The following is a 22,569-nucleotide window of genomic DNA, read 5'->3' on the forward strand; positions in this document are numbered from 1 at the left end:
GAATAGCTCTCAATGACCTATACGCTGCTTTGTTCTTGCTCCTTCTAAGTCTATTTTTTTTGTCGTTGTTTTGAATGTCTACACGTTGCCTTCTTTTCCAGCCCTTGACCTCTCATTCTTTTCCAAAGGCTTTAAGCCTTTTTGCCTCTAGCGTGACTAAACAGAACTTGGTTCTGTTTTGCTTAAGGCTTTAAGCCTTTTGTTTCCCAACAACCTATTTTATGGGCTTTAGTCCCTTTTTCCTTTTTTTAACTAGTAATTAATGATATCCAATTTTAATAATTAATAATATTAAAATTATTAATATTTACCTAATTGTATATCCAATTATTTAAGCGTATATATATATATATATATATATATATATTTCACTATAGGCAAGATAAAAATAATAGTAATAATAATAATTTAGTTCTATAATTAGCGTATCTTGAAACTTTTATAAATTTGAGGAGTGTTACAATTAGACCCTCTTGCAACTTGATGTCAACAATTCTTTCTTGCATGGGGACTTGGATGAGGAAGTTTTCATAAAGCTTCTTCCTGGTTATTATGTTCCCTCATCATTTGGTTTTGACCAATTGGTATGAAAGCTTCAGAAATCTCTTTATGGCTTGAGACAAGCTTCAAGGCAGTGGTATGCTAAGTTTTTTTAGGCCCTCACATCTCGCGACTATTCTTCTTCTCTCAATTATTACTCCCTCTTCTTTAAGGGTTATGGTGTTTCTCTTGTGATATTGGTTATTTATGTGGATGACACTGTGATCACTGGGGTTGATTCTTCTGAAATTTTTGTTGTTAAGTCCTTTCTCCATGCTCAGTTCAAGATTAAGGATTTGGGGTGCCTTAACTATTTTATGGGTATTGAGGTTCATTATTCAGACTTTGGGGTTTTCCTTCATCAGAGGAAGTTTATTCTTGATCTATTGGCTAATTTTCATTGCTCATATGTTTTTCCTGTTCTTTGTCCTCTTGAGTTGTCTGCCAAGCTTAAAGCTCATAAAGGTGATCCCTTACCCAAGCCTGATGTGTACAGATCTCTTATTGAGAAGTTGAATTTTCTTACTCACACTCGGCCTGATATTTGTTTTGCTATTCAACACCTTAGTCAGTTCATGCAACCCCCTTGTCTTCCCCATATGCAAGCTGCTTTCCATGTGCTGAGATACCTAAAGGGTACCTCTGATTGTGGGATTTTCTTTAACAATTCCTCTGATTTGTCTATAACTACTTACTGTGATAGTGATTGGGCTGCTTGTCTTGACACTAGGAGGTCTATGAGTGGCTATTGTGTGTTTTTGGGTGGCAGTCTTGTGGTTTAGAAGTCTAAGAAGCAGCCTGTTGTTTCCATGTCTTCTACTGAAGCTAAATACAAGGCCATGAGCAAAGCTGTGACTAAGTTGGCATGGTTGTCTCGTTTGCTCTCTGATTTGGATTTGCATTCTTCTTCACCTATTCCTTTGTTTTGTGATTCTCAAGCTGCTGTCCACATTTCTAAGAACCCAGTTTTTCATGAACGAACAAAGCATATTGAACTTGACTGCTATTTGGTGCGAGCCAAGCTTGCTGAAGGTCTTATTCATCTGCTGCATACCTCTTCTTCAACTCAGTTGGCTGATACTTTCACTAAGGCTTTGGGTGGTGCTGCTCATCATGGTTTTCTTTCCAAGTTGGGAGTTTTGTCACCCTCCAACTTGAGGGGGGGGGGTGTTAGAAATATATCACCCACTCCTAATTAGTGTTAGGACCATATTTTGTTTTGTTATTATTTGTATTGAGCTAGGCCCATTTTCCTTTCTTTGTAATTATTATCTGAGTTGGGTTAGAAGGGGAATTCAGGTCATGTATATATAGTGTTTGGGCTCCTCATTTGCAAAGAGACGGATCATTTTATTCTTTCAGTTCAGATATAATATCAAAAGCTCTCTTCTCTCACTCTCAAACCCCAGATCAGATTTGTATGATTTCACCTCCATTACTACTGTTAACATGTGTAGAAAAGCGTAATTATAGCTAGATTACTTGAAATCTCGAATTGGAAGATACATAAAATTGAAATCCGCGCCAAACTGCTGGAAAATTCAAGGAACTTGTATGTCAATACAGATGTCAAATCAAAACTTAAGAAAAAATGAACTTCTGAATGAATTGTCTTTAATGACTGAAAGTGTACAAGACAAAAGAGATGACTATTATGTACCTGAATGAGTTTATGCGCCATCAATAGAGTGACACTCACTGCCCTATACAGCTAATAGAAACTACAGGTCCACCAAACTATATAGAGAACAAGGTTCTCTATTATTTCCACAGAATGCACACACACAACAGTAAGTAAATGACACAATAGAGTTTTACGTAGAAAACTCCCAGCTCTCAAGATTAAAAACCATGACCTACCCTCGTAAGATTTAATTTGTACTACTAAGCAAACTTCATATTACAACCTATTGTAACCTAGGAATTAACCTCTTAATCCCTCACTAACTTGTAACAACTCTATTACAAGCCCCTTTGTAATAACTCTATTACAAAGCTTACAACTCGACTAACTCTAGTCAAGACACAAACTCAAGGTTTATGATTTTACAAAAGGTTTCCTACACAATGCTTCTAACTACGCTAAGTAGGAACTACAAGTAAATCACTTTAACAAAGGTGGAACACAACTAAGGACATATAATGTCTCAATACAGGAAACTGGTCCTTCATTATGTTGTTCTTTGTTCTTGATGCCCTTGAAAGTCACTTTCCAAATTGTCACACACTTGAGAGAATACTTAATGAATTCTAGGATGTGCAAGTGTGATGTTTTTCCTTTGCTTCATGTTAATATTACATAAGTGACATCACTTAGATGATGCAAGCATGTTTCGTACAAGGGCATTCCTCATAAAGTGATTATTGTATTGTTTGCATTGTTGCGTGTGCAGAGAAACAGTTGCAATGACTTTACAGCAGTGGGGTTGACTGGTACAGTTGATCACTATCTACTCTGCACTACTAAAAAGTAGGAAGAGAGGCGCAATAGCTTTTACCCGATTTGTGGGTCGGGATCGATTTCCACAGGGAGCTAGGAATGGAGTCGAGTATCTATTTAGATTGGGATTGTGTAGTTGTTCCAAATATCACTTCCAACCATTTTTGGTTTTTCTTTAACAAACTACTATTATCAACTACTAATTATAAGTGCAATTAGATTATGCTAAACGAGAATTACTAAAAGTTGTATCTAATGGATAAAAAAAGAGCACTAGGGTAGTGGCATCCTCCTAGGTGGCCAATTGATGGGTAATTGCTTCTAAGGCATGATTGAACCGCTGCACGATTTTACCCACTCTCATACCTCTCGGTAGAGAGAGTGATTTTGCCCAATTGACTCTCTCAAGACCAAATGGGTAGGCAATTTTGCTCAAGCAACTAGGGTTCAAGTTGAGTAATTACTCACTCGAGGTTTAACCCTTTAATTGGGACTATCAATTATCTTGAGTCCATCCCAATTCCTTGTTAGATCAATTTTGGAGACTTAGGCTCTCTTTCTCAAGAAGAGTCATGTCAACTTAGCACAAACCAGTGTTTGCAACCAATTCATAGATTAAACCATAAAATTGACCCCAAATAACAAACACCCATAATCAATCTAACCTTAAATCACAACACCCATCAATTACCCATACTAGGGTTGAGCCACAACCCTAGCTAATGGGTTTAGCTACTCATGCTTGAAGAGAAAAACAGATAAATAGATGAAGATAAAGATATATTAATTAATTGCTAATGTAGATACAAAGATTCAATGATAAAAACTAAGTAAAAATGCCCAAAATGGCTACAGATGGTCTTCTCACGAGCGCAGCTCTGTTCTGAAAATAGTTGATACCCTAAAAATGTAAAAAGGTTCTATTTATACTAAGTTGGAAAAACTGGACAAAAATGCCCATGTGGGGTCAGTGCGGACTGCACAAAATGAACTGTGGCCGAACTAGGCTCTTGACTCTTCAATTTCATCTCTCTGAACTCAAGCTCCGCGAACCGCGCAAAATGGACCGCGGCCGCAGAGTCTTCTAATGCGGTCTACACAAACATGACCGCGGACCGCGCAGCTTAAGACTTGGCAATTTTTATCTCTTTGATCTTCGCCTCTGCAGACCGCAAATAATGGTAGTGCGATCGCGGAGTCTTCAGTGCGGACCGTAGAATTTCCACTGCGGTCGCACTATTTTAACACTTGATTTGCCAGTTCTCTGAATCTCCCTAGTACGGACCGCACAAAGTGTAGTGCGGCTGCACTAGGCCTGTTTGTCCTGAGTTTGCCTTGTCTTTGGTACTTGTGCAGGTTTCACTCCTTTTGAGCCGATCTTTGACATTTTGTCACTTTTTTTATCAAACCTGCAATCAAGCACAACTTATGAGCCTTTTGGGACTATTTTGTAATAATTTACAATCAAAGCGCAAGCAAGAAAGAGCATGAAACACGTTAAAATCCCTAGTTATCAATAGTAAGCAAGGGAACTAATGTCCATATGTTCCCTCTGTTGTTTCTTTGATTCTGAAATGTTGAACCATGTCCCCAGCTTGAGACTTGTTGTTCTTAAGTACTTGAGTATGTGTAAGAGGTTCCTTATCTGGTTCTTAACTTTAAGTTTGTTAGATCATCAAAACATAACAGGATGAATAACCTATCAATTTTACCCTTTTTGATGATGACAACATTATAATTAAAACTTCCCTTGAGAACCAGAATGTCATATGTATTTCCCGTATTCCCCCTGAACCTGTTCCCCCTCTTTTTCCACGTCAATTAATTTTCCCCCTTTTGGAATCATAAAAAGATCAATAGCAAGCAATAAGCAAAAATAAGTCTAGCTTGGTGAACTCATGCCATATGTGTGGACACAAACATGACTAAAAACAGAGCAGAAGAGCAAGGCATACATAGCAAAGGATGGGATATTCATTAATTTTGGAAATAAATAGGGAGCAGTTCCAATTGTTACATAATCACCCACAAAAAAAAAGGTACCAGCCAATAAAACATATCTAAACATAGGAAACCAAAATAGAGAATAGACACTTTGAAGGGAACGACTTTAAGGAGCACTGGAACGGGAGCATTGGAGGCAGAGGAAGAGGCAAGGGTTCTAAGGAGGATGTCCATTCGAGCATTTGCTGACACTTGCTCGGTAAGAAACCTCTCCTTCAGGTCCTCGACCTATTCCCTAAGATCAACATTTTTCTTGGTTAGACGGGAAACCTCTATGCTTTGTGAACTGCTGAAACTAGGTGCCCTAAGCCTGAGTGAGATGAACTTCGAGAATGGCATTCCTTGCCTTCAGCTTCCTTATCTCTTCGGTGGCAATGTTCTGAGCTTCAATCAGTTGAGAGATAGTGGAAGTGCTGCCAACCCCTCCCCCTTTCTTTTCGATGCACTCACACTCTTCTAAGGTGGAATTGGAGAAGGTTTTCTTGCGAGTACCCACTTTAGCCTTTCCCAAAGGGACCTTAAAGAAGTCAAATACTTTAGTGAGTAGGAACCCGTAAGGCAACCCAAGATTACCATCCTTAAAATCTGCCATTTTCTTCATATGCTCTATCATGAGACCACGAAGGTTTATAGTAGTGTAGGCATTCGGTTCTTCCATGAGAAACAAATCTGCTCTTGACATAATGGAATGTCTTTCTATGCGTGGGAGCAGAACTTTGTTCACCATTTCAATCATCAGTTGATACACTGGAAGGAAGGCCTTCTTGTGTACTCGTTCCCCTTATTGCACTACATTATCCTTCAAGATGGCATTTTTGATGTTTGGAGAACAAGTCCCCTCAATGGAGGATATGTCACCAGTAGGCACCCCCAAAATACCCATTACAGCTTATTGTCACGACCCCAAATACCCCGGTCGTGATGGCGCCTATCACTGTACTAGGAAAGCCAATCCAACATTTACCACATCGAATTATTTTTTATAAAATCATTTTCTAAAATCGATTAAGTCTCAAATTTTTCATATGTAATATATAAATCAATAGAAATATGCGGAAACCAGTATAAAATATACTAACACAGCCTGAATCCGGTGTCACTAGTCATGAGCCTCTAAGTACAACCAAAACAATGTCTGAATAATACAAAATAGTCTGAAATAACAAAATACTAAGATAGGAAGGAGGAAGGCAGGGCTGCGAACGACGTACAACTACCTTGCGATCTCTGAGTACGACTATGAGAGTGTAGGAAGCTCTCACTATGATGCTCGGACACCTGGATTTGCACACAAGGTGCAAGGAGTAACGTGAGTACGCCAACCTAGTAAGTAACTAAAGTAAATAAAGTCTGAGTGCAGTGACGAGAATTTAAAATCATATAAGAAATCTCCACAGAAATATCAAGTCAAAATCTGCAGTTCAATAGCCAGCTATCTCATAAAAAAAATGCCAATTTCAATTAAATATCCTTTGAAAAACATTTATTCAACATCTTTCAACAGAGGCTCAGTATAAAAGAAGAGTGAAAGCAATAAAAATGTCATAAACAAGCCCCTCGGGCAAGGTATCACTCATAAGTATAGCCTCACGAGCAAGCCTCTCAGTCACTCGTGATTCAACTCTCGTCAATCAGTACTCACACTCAGCACTCCAGCTCCATAGATATCTCATAATAATAAGAATAACCATTGCGGCATGCAGCCCGATCCATAGTTTATAGTCGACTACGCTCGATGGGGGTGTGCAGACTCCGGAGGGGCTCCTACAGCCTAAGCATCATATTGTTGTGGCGTGCAGCCCGATCCATATGTCTATCACTGCGGCGTGCAGCCCGATCAATATATAATATCATTGCGGTGTGCAGTCCGATCCATAACATATATATATAATCCTCACCATTAGGTTCTCAACCTCTCTCAGTCATTAACCTCACGGCCACTCGGGCATATCAGTGAAAATTAGGGAAACTCAACCCAATAGTTTTCATATATTAAGAAATAGAGTGATAAAATCGTATTTAAACAATAAACATGTAAAACATGACTGAGGATATGCTTTCAAATCAAATAAAGTGAGGAAAGTAGTAAAAATACCCCTAAGGGTCTAAACAGGTCGGCACAAAGGCCCCAAACATGGCATTCAACCCAAATTAACAAACCAATTTCTAAAACACGTGGATATCATATAGGGTATATCAAAATATGCAACTATAAAGTCGTTACAGGACGGAACAACTCACAATTCCTACGGGTGCACACCCACACGCCTGTCACCTAGCATGTGTGTCACCTCATTTATCAAAACAGTACAAAATTTTGGGGTTTCATACCCTCAAGTCAAGATTTACAATGGTTAATTACCTCAAACCCGATGAAATACTATTATGCGATGCCCTTGCCTCTCAACTCAACCTCAACCCGTGTCGAATCTATCCAAAATCATAATTATAACATCAATATATGCTAAGGTAACGAAGCCCATGCGAAAATAATCAATTTAATCAAGAATCCCGAAATTGGCCAAACCCGAACCTCGGGCTCATGCCTCAGATTCCGATAAAAATCACAAAACTATAATCCTTACTCTCTCACGAGTTCATACATACCAAATACATCAAAATCCGACCACAAATGACCCCCTCAATCATCAAATCAAAGTCTCCAATTGCAAACCCTAAACCCCCAATTTTAACCACTATTTTCCATAAATTCCATGTTTAATCAGTAAAATATCACCATAGAATGAGTTTTAGTTCCAAGAATCTTACCTCCGCGAAGTTCCCTTGAATTCCCTCTTCAAAATCTCCCAAAAAGCTTCAATCCCGGATAAAAATGGTGAAAAACAACCCAAATTTTGCAAAGGGGAACTTATATACTTTTTGGCCAAGGGATTCCGCACCTACGGCCCTTTTACCGCTTCTGCGGTCTAACCAACCACATCTGTGATTTCCACTTAAAATCTTGGGACCGCACTTGCACCTCATGACCTACCGCACCTGCGACTTCTGGTACACGAAGAAATTTCCGCGCCACTTCGTTATCCATGGCACCTCCTTCTGGTGGCGAGGATATGGCAGTTGAGGAAGAGGACAGTTTTCCTACCGTAGAGGAGATACTCCCAAGAAACCTTATGTCCTAGAATGACTTTCATAAAGAACCTGTCGCTTCCCCTATTTCGCTGGTCTCTAAGACTGAGCGGGCTTACATAAATGGCCTCCGATCTACGTACAACATTCCTCCCCACGTTGAAATGGTTCCGGATGAGAGGGACTTCTTGGAGGTGCATAGACCGGGATATTATGCTTTCTATGTATATCTCTTTGTGATCGGTTACACCCTCCCTTTTCTTCCGCTGGTGGAGAAATTCTGTCGGTTCTATGAGGTTTGCCCGGCGCAGCTATCTCCGTATACATATAAAAAATTTCTAGTATTGACGAAGTATGCGGAGTTGGCGGGGTGTGAAGTTGGTCTTCATCACCTTTTACACTTATTTTCCCCGAGTTTTTTATATATGCACCATGATACACTTGCGGCATTGTGGGACCAAGGGGTTGGTGGTCGAAACAGACGATCGGATGAGACGCAAATTTTGGCACAAGTACTTCTTCATTAGAATCGAGCACTTGATGTCGGACCCCGCTGGATTCCCAGAATGGTGGAATCATAACCGTAGGTGTTGGTACTCGTTGTTTACTTTCGTTCTTTCTAATTTGTACTTATTTATGGCTTTCCTATGTAGTTGTAAGACGTGAACCTCTTCCAGTTGTTGGTATCGAGAACTGGGTAGCTCGCGTACTTCCTTATGTAGTGGGACTCGAGATTGGCCCGCTTTCCTCAAATGCTTTGGGCTGAAAGTTCCATCCGGTAAGTGTTCCTTTTGTTTTAACCTTTGGCTGTTTGTTGTCAATTATTGATACGACCTCTTTATGATGATAGGTCATAGGGCTTCTACGAAGAAGGCCCTAGTCCCGGCATTTCGCTAGGCTATCGCATTAGCAAGGATGCAGTTTGCCCTGGTTGAGCCTGTCCGAGGAGGCCGTGCTCAATCCTTACTAACTAGAGACTCTTCTTGTGATGTCATTACACGGGAGGAGATCTTCTCTTGACCCGTCTATCACCTCATGGATAAGCCCTCTAACGGTGATGAATCACCATCAAGGAAGAGGAGGAGGGCAGAGCTAGGGAAGGTCGTCGCCACTGATGCTGGAAAGAACAGAATTGATGCTTCGAGGGCGGCGTCTTTGCTTGAATCAGACACAGGTGTCATTTTTATGGTGGACGCCATTTTGGAAGGGAGGTCCCCCAGGACCAAAGGAATATATCAAGGCGGGGGATTTGTATGATCCGCCGAGGGTGGCACATCGTCTGTCGTTGGAGGAGGTAGAGTTGAGCATGTCGAGGACGACGGTTCGGGTCGGATGTCGACCTAGAAGATGTATGAGCTTATTTCTAGCATCATACTCACATAGAAGTAAGGACGGAAGGTCCTGATCGAAACATAGTCATTCATGTGGATTATGACTTGTTGGAGAATTGCGAGCAGGCAACATCAGTGTTTGTCCATTTGTGCATTGCTTCCGAGAGCACGGTACTTAAGGCGACGAGTGATGCAGAGTTATCACGAAGCATTTCCAGCATGGCCTTGCGGGTAGGTGTTTTTCTCTTTTCTTTTCATTTTTGGGTTCGTTTGTATACTTAACCCCTTCCTTGTTTTGAATTTGCTTTGCATACCAGACCCTCCTTATGGAGATTTAGCGCGATCGGTGGGATAGGCGGAAGACGGCCATTTTTGGGAGGGTAACCTCCAAATATAAGGAATATCGTACCAAACATCATGCATTGGACGATCTCTTCACTCAGGACAATGATTTTCAACTATTCCGTGACGGGCTCAAGTAGAAAGAGAAACGGTTGGCGCAAAAAGTCAAAGAGCTAAAAGAGTGGGATGAAGACCTGATGTAGGCGATTTCCCGATGCAGCAAACTTGAGGTGGCTCTTAAGGCCAATGAAGAAGAACTCGAGATGAGTAAGGGGGTGATGGCCAAGAACATTGACCTCAAGCACGGATGGCCGCCTTAACTGCTGAGATTGACAAGAGGGCGGCAGAGGCTGTCGACCTTAGGGTCGAGCTGACCGCTAAGGCTTATGGATTGGATCATGCTAAAAGGGATAGGGCGGCTGCCATCTCGGAGGTAGCTGCTTTGGAAGATGCCCTTAGTGTTTGTAGATCAGAGCGAGACAAGGAGGCGGAGACATCTACGCTTAAGGTAGCGAGGTCTGAGGGACGTATCCGAGATCTGGAGGTGGAGTTGTCCGTGTTAAACGAACAAGTTACTGCTGTGAAAGCGGAGGATGTGCAACGGAAGTTGCAACCCTCTACATCTCATACTTCGGCTGACCCTGTTGGTATTTTGCGGGGGGGGGGGGGCATGGGCAACCCATCCTTGTGTGATATTTTACCGTAGGTGATCACAGCATTTAATAACTCGAACAAGTTTAGTGATTCGGGCGACGTCGATTGTCAAGTAATCTATGTGACGTCGATTATTAAATGATTTTCAGCAAGGTCGAACTCTTTATTTGGCGATGGCCTTTGCTATAAGGGTGTTATTTAGAGTTAATGTCGAAATGTTAACCCATTGCGTTTCGAGCAAGGTTGAACCCTTTCTTTTGGTGGTGGCCTTTGCCATAGGGGTGTTATTTTGAGTTAATGTCGAAATATTAACCTGTTGTGTTTCGATCGAGGTCGAGATATTGTCTTTGGCGATGGCCTTTGCATAAGGGTGTTATTTCGAGTGAATGTCGAAATGTTAACCCGTCATGGTTCGATCGAGGTCGAACTCTTTATCTTGGTGATGGCCCTTAACCTTAGGGGTATTATTTCGAGCTTGTCAAAATGTTAACCCATCGTGGTTCGATCAAGGTCGAACTCTTTATCTTGGTCGTAGGGGTGTTATTTCGAGCTTGTCGAAATGTTAACCCGTCGTGGTTCGATCGAGGTCGAACTCTTTATCTTGATGATGGACCTTGGCCGTAGGGGTGTAATTTTGAGCTTGTCAAAATGTTAAGCCGTCGTGGTTTGATCGAGGTCGAACTCTTGATTACGAACGGAGATCGATGGAGAGAGAAATGTTGAGTAAAATGTTGCTTTATTTCATTTATTGAAGTATTGTACATGTCAGTTTCATACACATTAGAGAAGTTTCCTTGTATCTAGTCCCTTCATCGTTCGGCCTGGAGATATCATCGGCAGGCGGGGTGATGAATTATACTTTGAACTTTGAGACATTCCCCTCGTTACCTCGTTAAAATCCTTCCCGAGAAAACCCAATTAGGACAAAACCCGAGTGAGCGAAAAAGAGTACGACTTGGGTGGCGACGTTTTTTAGAAGTGAAAGTATTTGAGATGGGCGACATTCCAGTTGTTTTGTACTCCCTCCGTTTCATATTAGATGATGTAGTTTGACTCGGCAAGGAGTTTAAGGAAAAATAAGAAGACTTTTGAAACTTGTGTTCTTAAAAGCTTAAGAGGTAAAAAGTTTGTGGGTCCATGACATTTGTGTGGCTATAAAAGCTTATCATTAAGGGTAAATGGGTAAAATGAAAGAGTTTAAAGTTGAATTATTTCCAAATTTAGAAATGTGTCATTTATTTTGGAACAGACTAAAAAGGAAAGTACCTCATTTAATATGAAACGGAGGGAGTAGTAGTTTTCCCTCCATTGTTTCTAGTTGGAATGCCCATTTGCTTGCTACCGCTGTGTTTTATATGGCCCGTCCCAATTGGTTCCCAGTTTTCCTTCTTTTGGATTTTTGGTTGCTTGTGTTTTGGCCTTGAGGATGTGGTCCCTGACTTTGAGTGGTCTTATTTTGGCCTTCTTGTTGTAGTACCTTTCCGCTTGTTGTTTTTTGGCTACCGTCCTTACATGAGCCTTATCTTTCCATTCTTCTACTTCGTTCAGGTCTTGTATTCTATTTTTTTCGTTGTTTGGTCCACTCTCATTGGAGTATCTCAGGCTGGGTTCTCCGACCTCAACAAGTATGATGGCATCAGTTCCGTAGACTAAAGAATATGGCGTTTTGCCTGTGCTGGTTTTTGGCGTGGTGCGGTAGGCCCATAATACTTCGGGTAGCATTTCCATCCATAGCTCTTTGGCGTCCTCAAGCTTTTTCAAGGTTCTCCCAACCCACTCTCGTTCTGAACTGTCTATGCACATTAAGGTTGTGGGGTAAAAGATCTCTGTCAATGAAACTCCGCTCCAGTATCCATTTTCTCACTGGCCACCACTCCTTAAATTTGTGGTACGCCACCTGGCTCACGAACCTATCCTCCCAAACTTTGGGTTTTCTAGTTCGGGCAATTCCCCCAACCTGAGGCTCACCGCCCTCAGCTACCTCCTCATTCCCTTGCACTTCCTCCTCACCTCCGTCTGTATCTTACCCAGATAATAAAGTTGTGGGGGAGGTGGAGTATTCACCACTGCCGGCTGCTGATCCCTCAGACGACTCAGTAGAAACATGCTCTGGTGCTTGGGCAGTGGGTGATGGTGGAGGAGTGTCATCTGTCAATATGAAACTTGAGTAGAAATGTGTTGGTGCTGAGTCTGACGAGATATCTTGGGAGGGCAGATACTCACTCCCCGACAGATCACAGGCTCTATCAGCTGCCTTAATTTCCTTTCTCATCTTCTTTATGTTTTGACGAGCCTGGGGAGTGAGTTTAACCAATCTCTACTTCCCTCCCCGGGAGGAATCACCTCGGCCGGGTTGTTTTGAGCCTTTCCCTCGTTGTTAAACCATTGTCTGCAAACACAAGTATCTAACTTGTTAGTATAAATAGAAGCACTGAAACATATGTGCATAATGAATTGCAGAACATAAGCAGATAATTGCAGAAATGGTTGCAGAAACTGTCCAGTGCGGACCGCACAAAATGGAGCGCGGCCGCACTGGGACCACCGCGGACCGCACAAAAACAAACGCGGTCTGCATAGGGGTGGGGCTCAGAATACCCACCCTCTGAATCTGACCAATGCGGACCGCACAAAAGGGTACCGCGGCCGCACTGGGCCAGTGCGGACCGCAAAAAATGCAGTGCGGCCGCACTGGGCAAAATTCATCTTGTAGAAGTTTATCACCGCGGTCCGCACAAACTTGCATTGCGGACCGCACTAGGGCACCGCGGTCCGCATAAATACGACGCGGTCCGCGGAGGGTGCCCAGATATGGCACTGAGTTAGGTTTTCTAGTTTTTGCTTTTTAGTTCAACCTTTTACCTAATTAGGGTCCCTACTCAATTACCCAACACATTTTACTCACTAAGTCCAAAAGAATCATCATTTAAACTAAACTAACCTAAAAATTGAACTAATTATGGAAAGAAGAGGAATAGAAATCAAGACAAAATGAAAATTAAACAAAGTCACAAAATTAAATTAAGAAAAGTTGAGTGAAATGTTACCAGATATAGAGATGGAATGAATCAACACAATGCAAACAAGCTACTACGATCAAAGGAGAATTATGAACAGTGAATATGAGCTCTGAGGTCCGATTTTGCGAAAAGTGTAAAAGGGGGTCCCTGGGGTCTATTTATAGAAAAACCCCAGGGGCCCATTATCACCTACCAGTGCGGCTGCACAAAATGGACCGCGGTCCGCACTGGGCTATTCAAATCAAACCTGATAAGGCAGGCCTATGCGGTCCGCAAAAAATGAACCGCGGCCGCAGAGTTCCACTGCGGACCGCACAAAATGCCATACGGCCGCGATGGCAAACTTTAGAGAGTCCTCACATTGGTCACACCAGTGCGGACCGCATAAAATGTAGTGCGGCTGCACTGGCAACTTCAGAGACTTGTTTAATTTTTCCATCTTGCCTTGTACTGCATCAACACAACCCTGTAACATCTCACAACCAGTGAGCCCAAAAATCAATCCTATACTACAAAGAAAATCAAATAAAACAAGAAGAAAAAGACATGGGTTGCCTCCCAAGAAGCGCCTGATTTAATGTCGCGACACGACGCATGTTACCACTACATCACTTGAGATGAAGGAGCGCCACCACGTGGCTATCATCAAACTTTCCAAGATAATGCTTGACCCGATTCCCATTAACTCTGAAGACTTCACCATTTTTGTTTTTCAAATCAAGAGCACCAAAGGGGTCACAAACACAACTTCAAACGGTCCACTCCATTTGGATTTGAGATTTCCCGGAAACAGACGTAACCGGGAGTTGAACAAGAGAACCAAATCACCTGCGTTGAACTCCTTTCCACAAGCATATTTGTCATGAAGGTACTACATCTTGTCCTTATACAAGGACGAACTGAAGTAAGCATGGAATCTAAATTCATCGAGTTCATTGAGTAGTTCAACACGAAGATTAGCTGCAACATCCCATTCAAGGTTCAACTTCCTCAAAGCCCACATGGGCTTGTGCTCTAACTCAACCGAAAAATGGCATGCTTTCCCAAACACCAACCGATACAGAGACATCCCAATTGGAGTTTTGTAAGCCGTCTGATAAGCTCATATAGCGCCATCCAACTTCTTCGACCAATCGGTCCTATTTGCATTGACCGTCTTTGACAAGATGCTTTTGATTTATCTGTTGGAGACTTCCACTTGACCACTAGCTTGAGGATGATAAGGGGTGGAAACCTTATGATTGACACCGTACTTGGAAAGCAATGTGTCGAAAGCTTTATTGCTAAAGTGAGACCCCCCATCACTAATAATCGCACGAGGAGTGCCAAACCTTGTGAAGATGCTCTTTTTAAAAAATGCAACAACACTCCGGGCTTCATTGTTAGGCAAAGCTACGACTTCAACCCATTTTGAGACATAGTCAACCGTCACAAGAATGTAAGTATTCCCACAAGAGCTAACAAATGGACCCATGAAATCGATGCCCCAAACATCAAAGATATCCACTTCAAGAATGGTATTGAGAGCATCTCATCCCTTTTTGAAATTCCGCCCGCTCTTTGGCAATCGTCACACCTTTTCACAAAATCACCCGCATCTTTGAACAAGGTGGGCCAATAGAATCCACAACTAAGGACTTTCGAGGCGGTCCTCACCCCACCATGATGGCCACCATAGGGTGAAGAATGGCAAGTCTCTAAGATACTCAATTGTTCTTCCTCCGGGACACATCTATGAATCACACCATCCGTGCAAATCTTGAACAAGTATGGCTCATCCCAATAGAAATCCAAACTATCCCACTTGAGCTTCTTCCTTTGGTTAGAAGATAGCTCACACGGGATTACTCCAGTCGCAAGGTAATTGGCAACATCATCAAACCATGGCATCTCATTCATTGACACCGTAAAGAGTTGTTCATCGGGAAATGAATCATTGATCTGAAGGCCATCACAAGGCCTCCCCTCCCCCTCCAAACGAGACAAGTGGTCCGCTACTTGGTTCTCACTACCTTTCCGGTCCATAATTTCTAGATCAAACTCTTGAAGTAGTAACACCCATCGCATCAATCTTTCCTTGGGGTCTTTCTTTGTCATCAAGTACCTAAGGGCGGCATGATCGGTATGCACTATGACCTTGGCCCCCATAAGATACGGCCGAAACTTTCCCATTGTAAATACTTTAGCCAACAACTCTTTCTCGGTGATTGTATAGTTCCTTTGAGCCTCATTCATGGTCTTGCTTGCACAGTACACCGGATAAAACATCTTGTTAATCCTTTGACCTAAAATAGCTCCAACCACAATGTCACTTGCGTCACACATGAGCTCAAAAGGCAAGCTCCAATTTGGTGCGGTAATGATAGGGGTAGTGGTCAACTTAAGCTTGAGAAGCTCGAATGCTTGCATACATCCCTCATCAAACACAAACTTTGCATCTTTTTCTAGCAACTTGCACAAGGGGTTTACCACTTTTGAAAAATCTTTTATAAACCTCCGGTAAAAACCAGCGTGCTCAAGAAAACTCCTCACCCCTTTGACAGAAATGGGGGGAGGAAGCCTTGAAATCACCTCTATCTTGGCTTTGTCAACTTCAATTCCATGCTTTGAAATTTTGTGACCCAACACTATACCCTCTTCAACCATGAAATGACATTTTTCTCAATTGAGTACGAGGTTTGTGTCTTCACATCGGGCCAATACTCTATCCAAATTTCTCAAACATTCTTCAAAGGAATCATCAACCACACTGAAATCATCCATGAAGACCTCCAATATATCTTCCACCATGTCGATGAAAATAGCCATCATGCATCTTTGGAATGTTGTCGGAGCATTGCATAATCCGAACGGCATCTGAGAGAAAGCGAAGGTTCCATACGGACAAGTAAAAGTGGTCTTCTCTTGGTCCTCCGGGGCAACTAAGATTTGATTATACCCTGAGTACTGTGAGCACGTGATTTTTGCTTCGCACGACAATCGCTCCAAAAGAAATAAAAATAATAATAATTGGCCCTGCTGTACAATTTTCGGATTTTCTGTGCGGCACTTTGTTGATTTATTTGTGACTTTTGCCCATTTTTATTTTTTTTCTTATTTATTTATTTATTTAAAACAAAATACAAAATGCGTGTCATGCATAATCTGAACCGTAACGTGGTTGTTTAAATAGAAAGACATAAAACGGGCATCTTTGTCCGTGATTTTGTTTTGTTTGACTTTACTTGCTTTGAAATATTTTTAGTGTGTGTGCAAATAATTGTAGTGAGTGTGTATTTAATTTTTATTTTTGATTTTTTTTGCTTAGTTTTGTTTTTAAAATAAATAAGGAAAAGAAAAAAAAATAATAATAAAAAAAATAAATAAAAATAATAAAAGAAAAGACCCCTTCCGGACTTGGGCCAATTTGTTAAAATTGGCCCAACAAACTCAGCCCAAAACCCAGGCCTGCCCGGTCCAGACCACCTGATACCCAGGGTGTCCAAACGACGCCGTTTCAATCCAATGTGATCTGGGCCGTTGATCTCAGATTGATCAACGGCCAAGATCACATTTCCATAACCCACTAATGGCCCCGACCCGTTTACACCCGAACCAACCCAAACCCTTTACCCTCGAAACGACACCGTTCCACTTAAGCCATCAGATCCAGACCGTAGATCTTGATTGATCTAACGGTTGAGATCCACCTACCCACTAACTATATAAGCCCATAATCCTACCCTGCCCCCCCTATCCGAACCCCAGCCTTCGTTTCCACAAACCCTTCCCCTCAAACCCTAGCCGCCCCTGCACACCTTCACCAGAAACCCGGCGGCATGAACGTCGGTGACCTCCACCTGAACACCATTGAACCCCCATGCCATCCTGAACCCAAATCTGCCAACCACACACTTCGAATCCTATCCCACCTTCTCGAATCTTCATTTGAAGATTCGAGTCGGAACCTAATCTACACCGATCTGCTTTAAATTCATACCAGACACTCCCCAGACCCCTCGTGACCAAACCATACTTGGTTTGGTCCGAATCTGATCAGGGAAGCATGAATCCCAGATCTGAGTTTTGGAAATTTTGTGTTCCTCCGTCACTGGTTCAACCGAAGAGATTAAGGTCTAATGGACTTTAATCAAAGTGTTTCTCATCTGAGAAACACTTCGTTTAAAGTCCGTTCAGCCTTAAGAAAGGCCTGACCGAGTCCGAGTTAAGGTTTTGATCTTTTGCGGTTTAAGGTGAGTTTCTTTCTTTTCTTAGTTGTTTTGGTTCGTTTGATTGTTGTAAGGGTCTGTTCGTTTTCTGTTTATGTCCTTGACTTCTATCAACTGTGCTTCAACCACTTTGCCTGAAACCTCTGTTGTTTGTCTAAATCCCCCCTCTTATTCTGATAAGGCATTATGTATTTGTTTGTGCAAGTAGCTGATTTTCGAGTTTGGACTGACTAGTTGACTCCTCGAGTGCATTTCTGCTTAGTCAGTATAATTAGAACCATGTATCGATACTGTTTAAATGTCTGATTTTTGGCTACGATTGTGTATGTTAATGCTAATATAGTCGAGTCGACATGTGTCGTGAATTAGTTTTAACTGTCCGAACAATAACAAATCGACTTACTTCTGCTAAGGATTTGTTGAATCAATTAAGAACCAGTTTTGTTTACTTATAGCTGTTGATTTGGATCAGTAATGTAAAAAGGATGTTTGGTTTAAATGCTGAATTGGAGGGCATGTGCACTCGTGCACAGCATGTGCATTGGTGCACCTCATGTGCTTTGTGCACAACCTGTGGCCTGCATAAAGGTCTTTGTTAAGTTTTAAATAATTTGACAGCATATGCTGTCAGATGGATTCTACTGCCCATACCTTGCTTTAGTTTAAAAGTATTAAACCTTTTAAAAGTTAAGTCTGCCAGAGAATGTTTGATGGGGGTTAATACTTAAATAACTAATTGGAATCTGAAAATGAAAAAGGGCACATGGGAGGGGTACTGTGATATTCTAAACAGGCTGTTAAAAGGAGTAATGTGAAGGCTTATAAAGGGGGCACATTGAGAGATATAAAGGGAGATAGATATACAGAGGAGAGGGGGGATACACACTGGACCTTGAGAGCTGAAAAAGAAAAACACACACACAGAGAAGAGAGTAAAAGAGAAAAGGATACCACCTGGTATTAAGGAGAGGACATACACTGTGAGGATAGAAGAGAAAAGATAGAACTGATTTTAGGAAAACACAGATAGAGAGAGGTTAAGAGATAGAAAGTATACAATCAACAATCAGAAACTGTTTCCTCCTATTGTTATTTGGATTTCAGTTGTTCAACTTGTTCAATCAATTCTGATTCTTTGAAGCTCCAGTTGTGCCTACTAGTCGAGTGTTTTCATTGGTTTACTATTGGTTTGGTCTGCCTGGAGTTCTGATTCTACTCCACTGGGTGTTGCTGTCATTTGGCTACTTCTTTCTATCGGCCATAGTTGCATTTCTGCACTCGAGCCTGTTCTTGCTGTATTGCTTTGTCTGCTGCTATCCTGTCCTGCTGCTGTTGTTATTCTGTTTCCTGCTGTTGCTGATTTCCCTATCTTCTTCCTCTTCTCTTTGGCATTTTCAGTTGTTTCCAGGTACACATCTCAAGTCTCACATTGGTGTAGCTGAATGTAACATTGAAAAAGCATGAATAGAAAGATTTGAAAGAGTTATAATCACCCGTTTACTGACTGCCTTTTCATAAATGTTGTTAAGTTTATGTAAATTGTAGTTTATAGCTGATAGAGAATACATTATTAAGCTTGTACTATGTTGATTTGAACTGTGGTGTTCGATTCGTTTAGTGGCATACAGAATGTAAATAGAACTCTTGGAATGTGAAATTATTTAATGTGATTGTTAAAATTAAATTCACTCTTTCAGCATGTATTGAATAAGTAAGGGCAAATGGCTATTAAACCTAGCCAAATATAATGTGGTTTTGAACTGCCCGGTTTTCGATTTCTTTAGGCCTTTATAGGATTAGTTTTGAATGTTATCGGTAGTATTCTTCAATAAGGAATTCTATTAACCCTGTTTAAGCAAGTTAATCTAATTTTGACCTAAAGATGTTGGTTCGGATTAAGTGTCGTATTTCATTAGAATAAGCGGATTTCTTCTGTCAAACTAAAGCAATTTTCCATTGAAGTGTAGTGTTTTCTCTACTTTGTAAATAATTAATCAGAAATTGATAAGAATCCGGATTAGGCAAAAGCATATAGTTAAATTAGCATGTTCCTTTTCTTTTAGTTTTAGGGACAAACGTAACAGAAATGTAGTCGCTTTAGGATACCCTTCTAAAATAATGAGACGAGCCTCGCCAAATAAAAATGCAAATTGCGGGGCCCTCAATCAACAACTAATCATAATATTTAGAATTCAGGCTAGGCCGTTTAGTGAATCTCATGGCCTTCTCAAAAATAATAACGCGTTAGACTCTTTAGGCGCGGCTTAATTAAATCATATTCTTAAATTCGGGTGCACATTGATGTGACCCAAATCCAAATCTCAACGAAGTCAAAATGTGTTGACGATCACGGGCGCATTGATTGTGACGTGGTTCGAGATGCATTTTCACGACGTTGCAATTCTATAAAAATAAGTGATAATGATAAAAGCGGTTTAAACTTAATAAAAGCACGTAAGTCATAACATGTATTTAAATCAGATATTTAGCCATTATAACAATTTAAGCGACCGTGCTAGAACCACGGGATTCGAGGGTGCCTAACACCTTCCCTCGGGTCAACAGAATTCCTTACTTAGAATTTCTGGTTCGCAGACTTCATTTGGAAAAGTCGAAAATTTCCTCGATTTGGGATTCAAGATAAACCGGTGACTTGGGACACCAAAAGTCAAACCTTTCCCAAGTGGCGACTCTGAATTAAATAAATAATCCCATTTCGAATATTGTCACTTAAATTGGAAAAACTCCACCCGCGCATTCTACCCTTCGGGGCGGGCGCGCAAAAAGGAGGTGTGACAGCTCTGGCGACTCTGCTGGGGATGTAACCCAGAACCACTGGTTCAGGGTTCAAGAATTCGAGCTTAGAATAATTGTTATATTTGGCTTTATTATCTGATCTTTATTACATGTTTTTGCATAACGTGCTAAATGTTGTCTTTTACCGCTTTGATATTATCTGAACTGTATATAAACTGTGCCGAAACCCTTCTCTTCTTACCTCCGGGGAGAAGCTCGCTGGTCGAGACTCCCTATTCTGTTAGTGTCAATACCTGAAATAAGAAAGAGGTCGGACAAGTTACAAAGCCGGACGATCTCGCGGGTCCCCGGTACGTAGCCCCCTCCTCGACTCGAGTTGTCCGCTCGGGTACACAGTCTAGAACAAATACCCAGGTTACGAACCTAGAATAACTTGACTTCATGCCGGATCCCTAGTAGGAACGCTTATTTGCATCATGTTGCATTTGACTTAGGGGACTCAACACAGGGGTTGGGTCCGTCTAGGACAGACAACCTGAAATGAAAAGACCACCCTGCTGCATCCTTTTGTTTTGCGCATTTATTTGCTTCAGTTCCGCATGCTGACCGGTTTCTAAAAAAAAGAGGAAAATATCAGCGTAGGGAGATAATTTCTTATTTTGGAAAAATAAAACCAATGTCCAAGTAGTGTCAAAACCTCGCCGGAATTTTTCTAAAAAAAAAAAGAAAAAAAGAATAAAAGCAAAATTTGTTTTCTTAGTTTGAATTATTAAAAAAGAAATATACAAAAAATTTCTTTTCATCATTTCCAAAATCAAAAAAGGGTATTTATTTAAAAAAAAAAACGGAAATTCCTAATTCAAAAAAAAAACGTTGTTTCTTTTGTAGTACCCCTTTTTTATAAATTCAGGCTAATAGTCCAAATATTTCCAAAAAATTAGTGATAAATATTTTCTTTAATCTTTATCTCTTTTCAAAAAAAAAAATAACAAAAAAAATACGTATTCTTGATTTCTAGGTTTATTTGATTTTCTCTATTCATGATATGCCCGAACTACGCCGGTTTGATTCTCACCGGGTGTGAGATACGTAAGCAACCCTCGTCGGGTTCAACCCCCATTTTCGCTAAAATAGCCAAAATTAAAAGAAAAAAAAATGCGTTTCAAAAAGAGTCGTAAATAAATCGGGTGACGCTGGTTTTGTCATAAATAGCCGAATGTTCCCGAAAGGAACGCCGGAAGGCTAATTTTGCATAAATAGCCACCTTTGGGTCTTGTTTAGCATCTTGTCCAGTAGACCCACACAACCTTAAAATCTTCGTCCCCGAGGTGTTTAAAGGCCGTGTTCAAAACTTGATCCTTTCTGTAAAATATTTTGGGTCAAGTCATTTTTGTTAAAATCACCTTAATAAATGTGCAGGATGAGCACGATGCAAAATGAACATTTTTCAATAATGACCAAAATCCCTGCCAAGTTACGGCTATGGTGGAATGATCTAGGTGTTGAAGGACAAAATGAGGTTAAGAAATATCTGAAAGGTCTTGTGGGTCTGTTGGAAATCCAGCCTCGGGGAGATATCATAAGAGCTTTGGTTACCTATTGGGACCCGGCGCACAATGTTTTTCATTTCTCTGATTTTGAGCTCACTCCGACTTTGGAAGAAATGGTCGGATACATCGGGAATACTGAACTTCCTTTGAGGGAAAAATACTTGGTCGCCCCGAGAATCGTCACGGTACATCGGTTCTTGGATTCATTGAAAATACCTAGAACAGTCCACAACCCGGATCTAGCAGCCGGATTCTATACTCCATGCTTCATATATGATAGGTACGGTCACGAGGGGGGATTCAATAATCCAATCAACAAACTGTGCAGCAAAGGAGTTCGTCAGAAGTGGGACGAGCACAGACGGGTGGCGTTCATGATAATGTTCCTGGGTCTTCTGGTATTTCCGAGGGAAGATGGAAACATTGATTTGAAGATATCTGGGGTCGTCAGCACTTTACTCACGCAAGGTGACAGTACTCTCGCGCCAATGGTGGTATCTGACATCTTTCGAGCTCTCACAGCTTGTAAAGCTGGGGGAAATTTCTTCGAAGGTTGTAACTTGTTCCTACAGATATGGATGACCGAGCACCTCTGCCATCATTCCGAGATGTTAAGCCATGGTTCCCCGGAAAAGA

The 22,569-nt window shown here is 41.3% G+C and overlaps 1 pseudogene; it reads right to left on the reverse strand.

Annotated features, from left to right (window-relative positions):
• LOC138888604 (exonuclease 1-like) overlaps window positions 1-22,569 on the reverse strand; it is a 102,729-nt pseudogene that overhangs the window by 17,543 nt on the left and 62,617 nt on the right.

The sequence above is a fragment of the Nicotiana sylvestris genome, chromosome 3 (genome assembly GCF_000393655.2).
Source record: "Nicotiana sylvestris chromosome 3, ASM39365v2, whole genome shotgun sequence".
NCBI classification, from domain to species: domain Eukaryota; kingdom Viridiplantae; phylum Streptophyta; class Magnoliopsida; order Solanales; family Solanaceae; genus Nicotiana; species Nicotiana sylvestris.